This window comes from Gossypium hirsutum, chromosome A05 (genome assembly GCF_007990345.1).
Source record: "Gossypium hirsutum isolate 1008001.06 chromosome A05, Gossypium_hirsutum_v2.1, whole genome shotgun sequence".
Lineage (NCBI taxonomy): Eukaryota > Viridiplantae > Streptophyta > Magnoliopsida > Malvales > Malvaceae > Gossypium > Gossypium hirsutum.
The window spans coordinates 10127335-10140850 of record NC_053428.1 but is presented as its reverse complement, the minus strand read 5'-3'; the positions used below and the strand labels follow the sequence as shown (position 1 = coordinate 10140850).

The window sequence follows — 13516 nt, the reverse complement described above, 5'->3', positions numbered from 1 at the left end:
ATGGAACATCGAATGCTCTAAACTATCACATTACCTCACTGTCTTGAAACATATCACAATTCATACAACAGTGCATTACTGAAAGTCAGGAAGTCTTTGCTCAATGTAGACTAGTCTAGTTCAGACGCTTCGGTTACCAATATTCTCATCTATCCGAACTCTGTCAACATGTAATAAACTTTTCAGCTTTCACAAGACGAAAACCTTATCATTCATAGTGACTTTAACTAATATCCAACTCTTTCTAATAAATATACACTTCTCGTTCAGACTATTTACTCTTTTATCAACACAAAAATGAAATTCTATTATCAAACTTGAGAAAAATAATCCTGACATAATTGTCACACGAAATCTTTCAAATAAATAATTCACCATACCGACTGAAACTCGCGCTTTTATCACCTATGCCTTTACTGATGTCAAATCCTTACACAGAAATTAGAAAAAAAAATCCCAATACTAAAATCACCACATTACCAAGATCAAATTAGAAGTATAGTCATATTTGACATGATTATCACAAGCTGAAGAACGTACTTCGAACATGAGTCGTAATTGACAAATTATGGAGCAAAGATAAGAAGAAAACCGAATAAAGAAATCCAAGATAGAGAAACCCAAAATAAAGAAATCCAGAATAAAGAGATCCAGGATAAAGAAACCCAAGATACGATACTATGCCGGAGAATCGAAAACCAAACTCATAGAGAAAATACAGAATACCCCGATAATTCTTCAAAGAAAGAAAGTCTAAAAGAAAACATCATTTAATCCCACTAGAGTCAAATATAACAAGAACAATATATCTTCCCATACATATATATCAGATGAAGCATCAAGTAGAAGAAACAAAATCATAATATCATACGTATTCTTTCATCAATTCTTATCAGACAAAATGAAATAGAATACCCGATGAAATAGAGCAATATAAATTATAAACCAGTCAGACTACCAATGCTTTCATCCAACACCAGGATTAAAAGGCATTCCCATATAACAAAAATTTCTTCAGAAGATCAATAGCCATAGAAATATTTCTAAGAACGGGTAAACACATAGAACATCTCAAAAGAGACTGCTAAATCTGCCCAGTCATAACTATCACACTCAGATAGTTCACATTTCAAATATCATTTCCCTAACTAGTTCTGCCGTCACAAATTTCATATTAAACCATTCACTAAAGAAGGCCAGTTCTGAATAAATTTCGATTTACTCTTTTCTCGACCTTGCACCTGAGTAATTCGATTTACCAAAGAGAATTCCTTCTCTAATTGGGACAGTGCATAACTCCAATAATCTTTACATCAATCCGATACTTTACTGTCTCAGACTTTACTTATCAGCTCATTTTCAATCTCTGATCATACTTATAATTATTCTATCACTGAACTCTTTGGGTTCTCAACTGGAAACTTATTCAATACAAATCTCATGAAATTCCATTATAAGTACCACTTCGGTAAGGGGGAGGGGTTGTAGGACCTCTGACTCGACTTTCTTATACATACACATATGACACAACTTCCATCATCATAGCAACATCATCAAAATCATATCATTTATTCAGGCAATGCAATATTCATGTTGGCTTACTCAAATTTTCCCATTGTCCCATTTAGACAATATACTTATGCATACATTCTATGTTTTCTAGATAACTTTACTTATCCATTCATTTATTTAAATTAATTCATGTTCATGACATCATATAAGGCCAAACAAACACAAATATTTGCATCACAATCACAACTTTCATTTCGTGCATCATCATGTACATATCATTACAATCATATAATTCAGTCCAACAATTTAACATAGATAAGTTCATTTCATTATAATCCTTTATCTCATAAAAATTATATATCATTAACATTCATCAACATTCAACGTCCAATCAAGGCCAGGACATTTTCATTTGTATCATGATATTATGACCTTTATTCATACCTCTACTACTTTCTATTTTTTTTTCCGTTCATCTTATCAAGTAAGCCACATACACTACATCATATGAGTATTAAGCAAATATGGATATTTATCATAACATGAACTTTCATCTCACATATTATCACATATGTATCATAAACTTTTATTCATACTTTTCTAAACCGAGACTTATCATAATCATAACTTTACTCAAACACCTTCACATAATATTGAACATGGTCAGCGCAGCTCGGTTGGAGAGTACCCTGTATAAATAAGACGGTACTTATACGTGTCGGAAAACATCACACTATCACAGATCAGTGGCATGGCATGTATAGCTAAACTTTTACACATACTAAGTTAGTCCGAGAACCGACTAAACCTGCTCTGATACCAATAAATGTAATGCCCCCTTACCCGAGACCGTCGCCGGAGTCGAGCACGAGGCATTACTAAACTTATTTGAGCACTTAAACAAATTCGGACAAGCTGTCCAACTGCGTCATAGTTTCTTAAAAATCCATATCTCGAGTTTCGAAACTCGAAATCCAATTTCGTAAATTTTTCCTGAAACTAGACTCATATATCTATCTACTAATTTTTTTCTAGAATTTTTGGTTGGGCCAATTAGTACAGTTTATTAGTTAAAGTCTCCCCTGTTTCAGGGTTCGACTACTCTGACCTCTGTGTATTACAAATCAGATATCTCCCTGTACAGAGCTTAAATGACTATGCCGTTTTTTTCTAATAAAATTAGACTCAATAAGGAATCTGTACATATAAAGCATGACTTCTAATTATCTTTTTAAAATTTATGGTGAATTTCCAAATTCAGAACAGGGGATCCAGAAATTGCTCTGGCCCTGTTTCACAAAAATTTAAACATCTCATAAAATATAGATCATATACCTGTTTCGCTTCTTCCATATGAAAATAGACTCATCAAGCTTCGATTCCATAACTTATTCATTATTTAATTCCATTTCTACTATTTTTAGTTATTTTTCAAATTCTCATCTCTATTGCTGTCTGAATCTATTTTATGGTAAATTTTACCTATTTCATGGTTTCCATGGATTAGCTAGCAATTTGACATACATAACACCAAATATGATCATGATTAGCCATTCCAATGGCTAATCATTACCAAGCATTTCCATACCACTCAATAACCATATCATAAGACCATATATACAAAATGATTATAATGCTATACATGCCATACTCAAAATATACAAGCCATTATGCCAAGATGGTATACGGATAGTGTGAGTGGGCCTCCGACCGTTCCCGATTTCCGAGCTAGCTTGTCAAAACTATAAGGAATGAAAAGGAGGGAGTAAGCATAAATGCTTAGTAAGTCCATATGAAATTAATAAGCAATTACCAACATGCTTTTAAGATAAAACACCACAATTGTACAATTTTTAATGATTTTCTAAAATCAGAACAGGGGATCTCGAAGTCATTCAAACTCTGTCTCACAACAATTTAAATATCTTATAACATAAAATCCAATTGCATGCACCGTTTCCTCTATATGAAACTAGACTCATCAGGCTTTAATCTCATATTTTATTCAGCCCTTAACTCAATTTCCACAATTTATGGTGAATTTCAAAAGTTACACTACTGCAGTAATCCAAAACTGCCAAGGCCATATTTATTCATTCACCACTATTATTCACTAAATCCATACAATATCATTTCATCCATCATGGTAAGAACACATAATTATGCTTCATAAGCATAGATCCATAATCTCAATGTCATCAAGTATCAAGAACTTATTCCAAATCGTGTCATTTTCATAGTATTCACCAATTCTTAATCTTTTCGAGCCATTTTACATTTTCGTTCATAATCAAATTAGGGAACAACTACGGAATTGAGTACCTTATTATCACAATGCCATAGTAAAATTATGGTCTTGCACATAGTCACATTTCACATACCGAGGCCATAGCCCAGCCATGGTCTTATACGGATCACATATCACACTGATGCCATATCCTAGATATGGTCTTATACAGTAGCACATATCACATTTCTCCGAAGCCATAGCCCAGCTATGGTCTTATACGGAAGCACAAATCACATTTCTCCGAAGCCATAGCCCAGCTATGGTCTTATACGGAAATCACATTTCACATGCTGCCATGGTCCAACCATGGTCTTTTCCGTCGATTCGTCTTAGCCACTGAATGAAAGTACTCAAGTCCGTTGTTCCATTTAATTTGTACTTTTATTCAAATATCATTTTACAATTATCACAGTTTAATGACATTTTATATACAATAATATACTATATCATTCATGAAATTTTCATTTCAAAACATTAAATTACACATTGCATTATTAAAAATCATATGAACTTACCTCGATATAAAATATTAGCAATCGAGCCTATTCCTCGTAAACTTTATTTTTCCCTCGATCACGACTTGAATCTCGTTTCTCTTGATCTATAATATAAATTATTTCTACTCATTAGCATTTATTTGATTTCTACTTCACTTTACAATTTATGCTGTTCAAATTTCGAAATTACACTTTTACCCTAAAATTTACAGTTTTTACAATTTAGTCCCTACTCAATTCACCCATCAATTGAACTAATTTTTTCTCAATTAACACTTTATTTTATCATTATAAATTATTTCACAACCTTTGATATTCTCAATTTCAACACCAACATCTAATTCACAACTTTTTCACAATTAGGTCCTAAATACCATTTTCTATCAAAATGACTTAATAAAACAACCTTAATATGAAATTAGAACTTCAATTTCATAATAATTCATCATATACTACCCTTACTCAGCCAGGGTAACTTCCAATTTCACCCACCAAATCAAAAACTAATGAATTAGATGATTGGACCTAATTGTAAAAGTCACCAAAACATAAAAATTACTAAGAAATAGTAAAAATTGAACTTACATGGTGTAAAAATATGAAAAACCAGCATAGGAGACCTGGTACGACGTTTCTAGCTGAGAAAGATGAAGAAAATGTCTAGATTTTTCAATTACATCATTATTTAATTACTAACTTTTATGTTATTTCCAATTTTGCCCCTTGTTCACATTGTTTTCTTGCTTATTTCATACCCAAACCGTCCAGCCATTAACCTTTGGGTCTAATTGCTCTTTAAATCCATCTTTTTAAATACTTAAGCTATTTAATCACATCTCACAATTTTACAATTAGTTCAATTTAGTCCTTTTCACCTAATTAACTACCGAAATCTTAAAATTTCTTGACGAAACTTTAATACTAACTTATTTACACTCCATAAAAATTTATAAAAATATTTATGGCTCGGTTTATGAATTTGAGGTCTCGATACCTCGTTTTAGACCCAATTTACTTATTAAATTCTTTTCTCTCTTTTTTTTTACACAAAATTCACTAATTCAAAATTCTTCTAAATTCACACTTGACTCATAATTATTAATTTATTAAATTTTTAAACAAACTTGTCGGATTTAGTGATCTCAAATCACTGTTCCGATATTACTGAAATTTGGGCCGTTACAATTATAGAATAAAAAGAAATATATATTATGATTGTTCTCGATAATCCAAATGCTGTCAAATTAGACAATTCTGGGATCAACTCAATAATTGAGCTATGTGACGAGAAGAGTGTAAGGGGCTGCTCGAAATAAAAATGGAGTAAGTCCCCCACCCTTTTAGGTTTACTGCCGCTTGGCAAAATTACCCAAAGTTTGTTGAGTTACTTAAATCTATTTGAGAGGCAGATAGGGAAGTTGCTACCAAAAGGTTTCAAACAAAGATGTTTTCTATCATATAAGGAAAAAGAAAAGGGTATTTGACATGTGGTCATTAAAAACGCCAAACATTGATGAGATGCATGCTTCATTTTCTCAAAGAAATTGGAATTTGATGTGTTAAAGCCAATGAAATTTTGTTTGTGAAATCATGAAGGGTAGTGAACTTTATGGCACTACTGATCCTTTATGGAAAACATTGATGAATATTTTGAAGTTATAAATGGATCAAAAAAAAATATTTTTTAAAATATTAAAAATATTTGAAAATGCTGGTTTTAATTATGGATAATAGTAGTAATTGTTAACTATTGTTATTTAAAGATGTATATTTTATGATTGAAAAAAATAACTACTTTAACCGTTAAGTAGAATATTATTGTGAATTTATTTAAACAATCGATTAATCAAAATATATATAAGTTTTAGTGATCGACGATAATAATGATTAATTAATTTATCACTGGAGGTTTTCTTGTAAATAACTTTAGTTATCAATAAAAAAATATTTTTTAAGTAATTGATAATGGTCATTAAAATATGATTATGCATTTATATCATAAATTTAATTTGTTTTAATGGTCAATTAAAATATTATTGTGAATTTATTTAAACAAGTAATTAATCTAAATATATAAGTTTTAATGATTGATAATAATAACGGTTTTAACAACCAACATCCTAAGAATAAATGGTAAAAATAAAATGTATATGCTATGAACAAATTAGTTGACATTCAATATCATATATTTTAGAACAAGGTAAAAACGTTGATTTATCAAATAAAATAATATTTTAAGAATTTTTAATTCTATCTAACAAATCCTTAAATTTAAGAAATTATCATCAATATTACATTTATAAATAATTTACTACTACACTATTTTTAAAATTCAAATCTAAACTCTAAAAAACAAGTTTCCAAATAAGGTCCTGTTATCCGACCGTCTGAAAAGGGAATTTGTGTACCATTCTAGATAACAGATGATAGGCGGCTTTGGAACAAGGCAGGGCAGGGGTAGAATTATATTGTAATGAAGTGTTTTTGGATTTTATCATTTTCTTTTCTGGTTGTCTGAAATTAAAGGTGTTGGAGACGAACATTCCAGTTACTTGTTGTAAACAGGGGCATGGGCATGGGCATGGGAATTGGCATGGGAGAGGCGAGTTTCAGGAGAATTGTTTATTTAAGCGGCAGCCAAAATGACCATAAACAAATGTTATAATTCAGTGTAACACGATATGCTTGGGATGAAGGCAATGATGAAACTGAATTAAAGTCCCAAACGGCATTGTAAATTAAGCGGTGTTTATAATGGCAACAGCATTACATCCTTGGGTGTTATCCTTATCCACTAATATTTTGGCTCGCCTTTTGCGGTAAACTGTCGTTCTCGAAATCGTAATTGCTTAGAATTCAGTGGTTGCATTGAAGACTTTTGTCTTTTGTGTCATACGGTCGTCCTGAAACATATTTGAAAGTGATAGGTCAGCATGAATAGCCTCAATTGGCAGACAGGGTGCTTAATGTTTTTACCTTACATGGTGACACACTCTACCTTCCATTCCGTATGATATCGGTTGGGTTGTGTGCAGACTCTACTTTCACAATATTGTTGCACGAGTACTAATTTCTTATCTCATAGGCACATCCACTTATTTCATTATCAAGTTCTAAATATCGCATATCCACACGCATAGTTTAAAAATGTTTTTCAAAAATGTTTTTGAAAAAGACAAATATTTTTAGAAAAAAATTAAAATTTTTATCTTCTAAAAAAAGTGTTTTTAGGCCTATTTTTAATTTGGTAAAAACAATTTTTTTCTAAAAATTTTTGTTTAGAAATATTTTTTATCCCAAAAGTGTTTTGTAAAAACAATACTAAACAAAGCTTTATTTCACAATATGTAACATTAAAGAAAAAAATTGTTAAATTGTCGATCACTTGACTGATTCACCGGTTCAATTGGTTCAATTATATCATTAAAAAATTCATAAAAATAAAAAAATATATATATTCAAAATCTGGTTAACTTCCAATTTAACTGATTTTTTGTTTAATTTAACTACCAATAACTAAATAAATTTCAATTCAATACCCTTTTCAAAACTAATATTCTATTAATAATCTTCTACTAATAAATTCTAAATTCTAATCTCAGATAATATTAAAAAATGTGTTAAATTTCTTACTTATAGTAAGCGAGACTATATGTTAGTATTAGATCAAGTATATTTTACATGGGGAAAATACCAGAAGAAATTGATTAATAGGACAAAGAAAGAAAGCAAGGAGGAACTCACATCACAGCCACAAGTTAGCAATCTTCTTCAAAACTCGTCAACAGCGAACACGTTGGTTACAACGGAAATTTGTGGTTGATTCGATTCGAGTATTGTTGCTCTTGATCTGCTTCATCGTCATCGAATCTTCTCGGCTTCCTGGAAGACGTCAAAGGACAGTTCCTCCTCCGTGTAATGTTATCATCAGAATCTGAAGCTTGTGACTCCGAGCTTCTTCGACTCAGTCTAAGGCGAGGAAGAAAAACGACGAACGCAAAGAAGAGAGCAAAAATAAGAACGACCGTAACTAACCATATTTCGCCATGCAAAGCGAAGTGGGTGTCGTGCAAGAAAATAAGCTCAGCTGGTGGTGGTGAGCTTGAAGGCTCCATTGATGGTGAAATCGACTCCATCTGGCTCCATGATTTTACATCTTCCTTCATCGTATCAAACAGATGCCTTTAATTGCATAATGTGAACCAAAAACTCTCAAACTCTACACTGCTATTCCTTTTGCGTTCTTTTTTACTGCCAATTTTTTTAGCAAGCCTAGAAAACAATTCTTCCATGGGCCTGACTTTATCATTTGTTAGAAGACTTGTTCCTTTGTATTTGACCAACAACTTTCGAGAAATAATATTATGTCTACCATCAGTCCTAAAAGTAAAATGAAAAAGTAGGCCTTGAATGGCCTACTAAACAGACAATCTCTTTCTTCATACAGCCCACTCCCTTTGGGCTGTAATTGTAAATATTTGTGTATCAAAAACTGATTTCCTCCACGCGGATGCGCACAAAAGTAAAAAGATGCACTGGTCACTGGATTCTAACTTCTCTCCTCCTTCACTAAGGGGCTCTCGATTCACAAGAAAAAAAATAACCTCTCTTTCGAGTAGAATCGATTTCCATCAGGTAATCGCTCTCTCTCTCTCTCTCAAGTATTAAGCGGAGAATTTTCATTCATTATTAAGCGCGAATACTTTAATCTGCGAATTAATGTGATTTTGTACTGTGGATTGGCCGAAGAACAAATTTGGGAGCCTAATTTCTTCAGCGATTTACCATTTGTACAATCAAGTAATTATTTAGTAAAATTAATCTGAATATACTTGAATATTTTCGAATTCAATCTGCATTTATCAAGCTTGGAGAGTTTATATTTGTGATCAATAATCGGCGGATGAACTTTGATGAATGATTGCCGATGATTTATTAAGTTTAACTATCATTGTCGCTTGATGATTCTCTTTTTATGATTTTGTGTTTATGTCGATTCATTTTAATTATAGTAATTGATATGGTATATTTGATATTCCTTTATTTATGAAGTTTGTCATTAATTTTATCACTTCATTTTTCACTAATTCATGTATGATATCAGTTTGCAGGGTGACCAACTGGTCAAGCTAGAACTGGAAGCTATTATTGATCTGAAGTTATCTTTTATAAGTCATTCATGTCTGGACCAAATGAAGAGAGTACTCAGGTGCCTCCGTTCACTCAGTTAACTCTTTTCCTCTTTTAAACGAAGAACTGAAGAACCTATCCGTAAAAAGTCGTTAATTCATGATTTTATTTATCACAATTAACAGGAGATGAACAAGACTTATGGAATGTACTTTTTTCTATTCCCTGAGTTCAATTAGAAGATTGAGGATGCTTGATTATAGTCCAACTTAGTTTGGATGGATCGTCTTTGCAGCTTTCATTGCTTACTTTTGGGGATCTCCTGGATTCTATAATTGTTGATGTTGCATCTGAGTCTCACCGGATAGCAAAGTTGGGCCTTGATCCTAAATCGGAGGAAGAGGAGGAAGAAGTCAATTTGTCAGCACAAGCATGAGTGAGTTTAGCCGATCCTAGTAATAATGGAGAAACAAATAACAAGTATGTTGTGGACATATTTGGATAGAGTCACCCTTCTGTAGCCAGTGAGATATTTGACTGCATGAACTGTGGGAGATCAATTGCTGCTGGCATGTTTGCTCCTCACTCGGAGAAATGCATGGGAAAGGTGATTGTTATCCTAAATACCCTGTCCTATGGATCTTTCTACTTTAATATAATCTGATTTTCTGGTCATATCCATGAGGATAAGTTCTGATGGCGATTAGTGCTGGGATCTTTTATGTACCATTCCATTAACCTTGTTAATGTTCCTTATATATATTCTGCAACAGGGTAGAAAGGCTCGTCGAAAGGTTACTAGGAGAAGCACAGCTATGCAAAACCAGTATTCACGAGGCTGCCCTGTTTCCATGTATTCTTCTTTTTTGAATTCTACCAGCATGAATCAGTTACCAAATGGTACAGGTGGTGTAGGAGGTGAGGAATATTCAAATGGAACAAAGGAGGAGCCATGAAACAAACTTGAGCAAAGGCAGTAAACATGTCATGGACTTCAGCATGAGCAACCTGTGTTTTTCGCTTGGTTAAAATAGGTTTCTAGCTTTCTCCATATCAGTTTCAGAATGGGATGGGAATATTTTAACATTGTCTAGGTGAACTGGGTCGTTAAATTGGGATACGGATAGTCCATACTTGAGTGGAAATCAGAGGCCCGAATGTAAGAAGAAATAGTAACGAGAGGGGGGGAAGTGAGGCCTGAATGTAAGAAGAAATAACGACGGGAGGGGGAAGGAAAAAAATAGCTTTTAATTTCGGGGGAGAGCCAAATATCCCAACCATCTAGACTACAGCAAAATTGACATTGTTGATGAAAATTACTGTAACACCCTAACCCGTATCCGTCGTCGGAATAGAGTCCTGAGGTATTACTGAACAAAAGCACGACTCTGATCATTCACACAAGTCATATTTATATATGTAAACGAATGTTTAATTAATTCTTAATCATGAAATTACTAATACATATATAAAAAAAATTACGAATCATATAATGAACATGTTAATGATATTCGAATATCTAATAAACATCGATCATTTTTACGTCATATTTCTATACATGTATAAATTTAAATCAAATAAAATCTAACACAAGACATTTTAGGCATTAATAATCCATAAATGATCAAATAAATTTCAATGAATAAATAAAACTTATATACATTTTAATCATAATGAAATGGAACTATTGCCGAACATCAATAATGATGCTAATCAAGCTTAGTTCACATACTAAAAGTATACTTAATCAATTATTTATAGTTAATCATTTTATAACACAGTAGCGACTTAAATTGCACTCCTTTTACATGCCAAAATGTATATACACCACTAGTCTTTTTACCACCAATTCAGACATTTAAACATTACATAAAACACATATACTCTTGAATATCACCTGTCTAATACATGTTATACCTTAGTTAACAAAATAACCATTTTTTACCTTGTGGTTGACGCATATAAACAAAACTCCTTAACATTACATAAATTGAGCATACCTTCTATATAAATCCAAACCAAGGTTAATTGAATACATAACCATGAGCATTATAATTAACCATATTCATTGTCTCATTTTAACAAAGCATATTAACCAACTTCACAAATATTTATATATAAATACCATAGCTGAATCAACCAATATACTTACGAACAGGTATATATATTTGGACCATGACAGGTGCATCAAATATTTAGATACATAAATGCAAAAACCGAATCATTTTAACTAAGAGTGACACATCAACATGATTCATACTATAAGTATATCATGTCCGACTCTTTCAAACCACATCCAAATCATCAAGCACTTCAATCGCATATCACATATACTTCTATCCATGAATAACCTTAGCCGAACCATTCACATGCATATCCTAAGTCGTCAACCATTTCTAAAGCTTGTAGTACCTAACACAAATATTATACATTCATAGCACATAACCTTATGACTAAAATGAATTTAAACCATACTTAACCGAATTCAAACATAAAAGGGTTAGCCATTTTCGCATGGCTTAGATTATACAAAACCAAAATCCAACATTTCAAATTACAATCTAGCCTATACATGCCATAGGTTCGAAAACTCAGCTTATAAAATACCGAAGACAGTCGATAGCATGATAAGCTTCTCTGACAATTCCCAAGCTCGAAACTTGAATCCAAAATCTATAAAACAGAGGTAAACATGAAAAAACACAGAGTAAGCTTTTATAGATTAGTAAGTCATAAGCAAATAAACAACGTAATTACATAATGAAATCATTTAAACTAAACCAAATTATACTATCATAGTTACTTTAAATCTTAAGCTTACAAATTCATGTATTTTATATGTACTTCCACATGTATATTATTCATGGCCGAATGAACATATATATATATTTCATCAAACTATCATTCAATTTCCAAACCAAAATATATTTATCATAACTAGTACATATACTCTTTTATGCATAAATTCATAGGTCAAGGGTAATAATCACATACATATTTATATTATATGGTCGAATACACATCCATATTTATAAGCAAAATATCCTTCAAATTCAAAGCTATACAACAATATATGTATACTCATAAATCAAAATACAGCACCTTATGCATAAACATGGTAATGACCGAATGAACACTTTTATATATAAAGATACATTACTAACTATCTTTCAATGGCCAAGCCAAAACACATTTTTCATACCAAATACATATACATTTATATGCATACACTCGTAAGTCGAAGTATAACAATCATACATATATTTATATCAATGGCCGAATATACTACCAATTGCATATGTTCAAAAATAATTTTAATAATGTTCATATTAAATATTTACAAGGCCGATTACTTTTTTTCACATTCACATATAATTTTTACTTTACTTCAAATATGTTTGCATCAAAGATTAAGTAACTTACTCACTTTATTTCAAATAGGTAATAAACCAATTCATACCTGATCATTTTAACTCACTTTTGCACATTTGATGACAGCTTATCGATACTCGATGAACCATTCGAAATTGGATAGGGCACTTGGATAATCACACATATATTGTACAATGCCAACGTCTCAGATGTGGTCTTACATGTAACCACATATCGATGCCACTGTCTCAGACAGGGTCTTACTCGTACACATATATTGGAGTCACATATCGGTGCCATGGTCTTACTCGCACATCACATATCGAAATCCTATGTCATGACATATGTATCCTAGCTATTCCTAAGGTTCATACGGGGCTTTCGGACATTGAAACTCGGTCGAAACGAATGCTTGAACATGGTTACCAAGCTTATTTACATTCGGCATAAGCATACATAAATTCATATTTTTCAACCAGCATATATAGCATTTATCTACAATTAAACACGTCTATTTGCCTATAAATTTACCTCTGACGATGTAAAATGGAATGGGACGACTAGTCGACAACTTTTATTTTTTCCCGATCCAAATTTGATTTCTTTGGTTCTTGATCTAAACATATTCAAATTAAGCTCATTCAAACATTATTTTGATTCAATTTAATCCAAAAACACATAAATGGGCAAATTGCCATTTTACCCCTGACATTTA

At 32.0% G+C, this 13516-nt stretch overlaps 1 long non-coding RNA gene and 1 pseudogene across 1 annotated transcript; one reads left to right on the top strand and one right to left on the bottom strand.

The window, feature by feature from the left end:
- Positions 1-6907: 6907 nt before the first annotated feature.
- Positions 6908-8601, bottom strand: LOC107958540 (uncharacterized). The gene is made up of 2 exons (XR_001700640.2): positions 8044-8601; positions 6908-7202 (listed from the first exon to the last, which is right to left on the bottom strand). It is a non-coding gene; the product is annotated as an uncharacterized lncRNA (long non-coding RNA).
- Positions 8602-8778: 177 nt separating this feature from the next.
- Positions 8779-10868, top strand: LOC107958539 (SAGA-associated factor 11-like; annotated as a pseudogene).
- The last annotated feature ends 2648 nt before the right edge of the window (positions 10869-13516 follow it).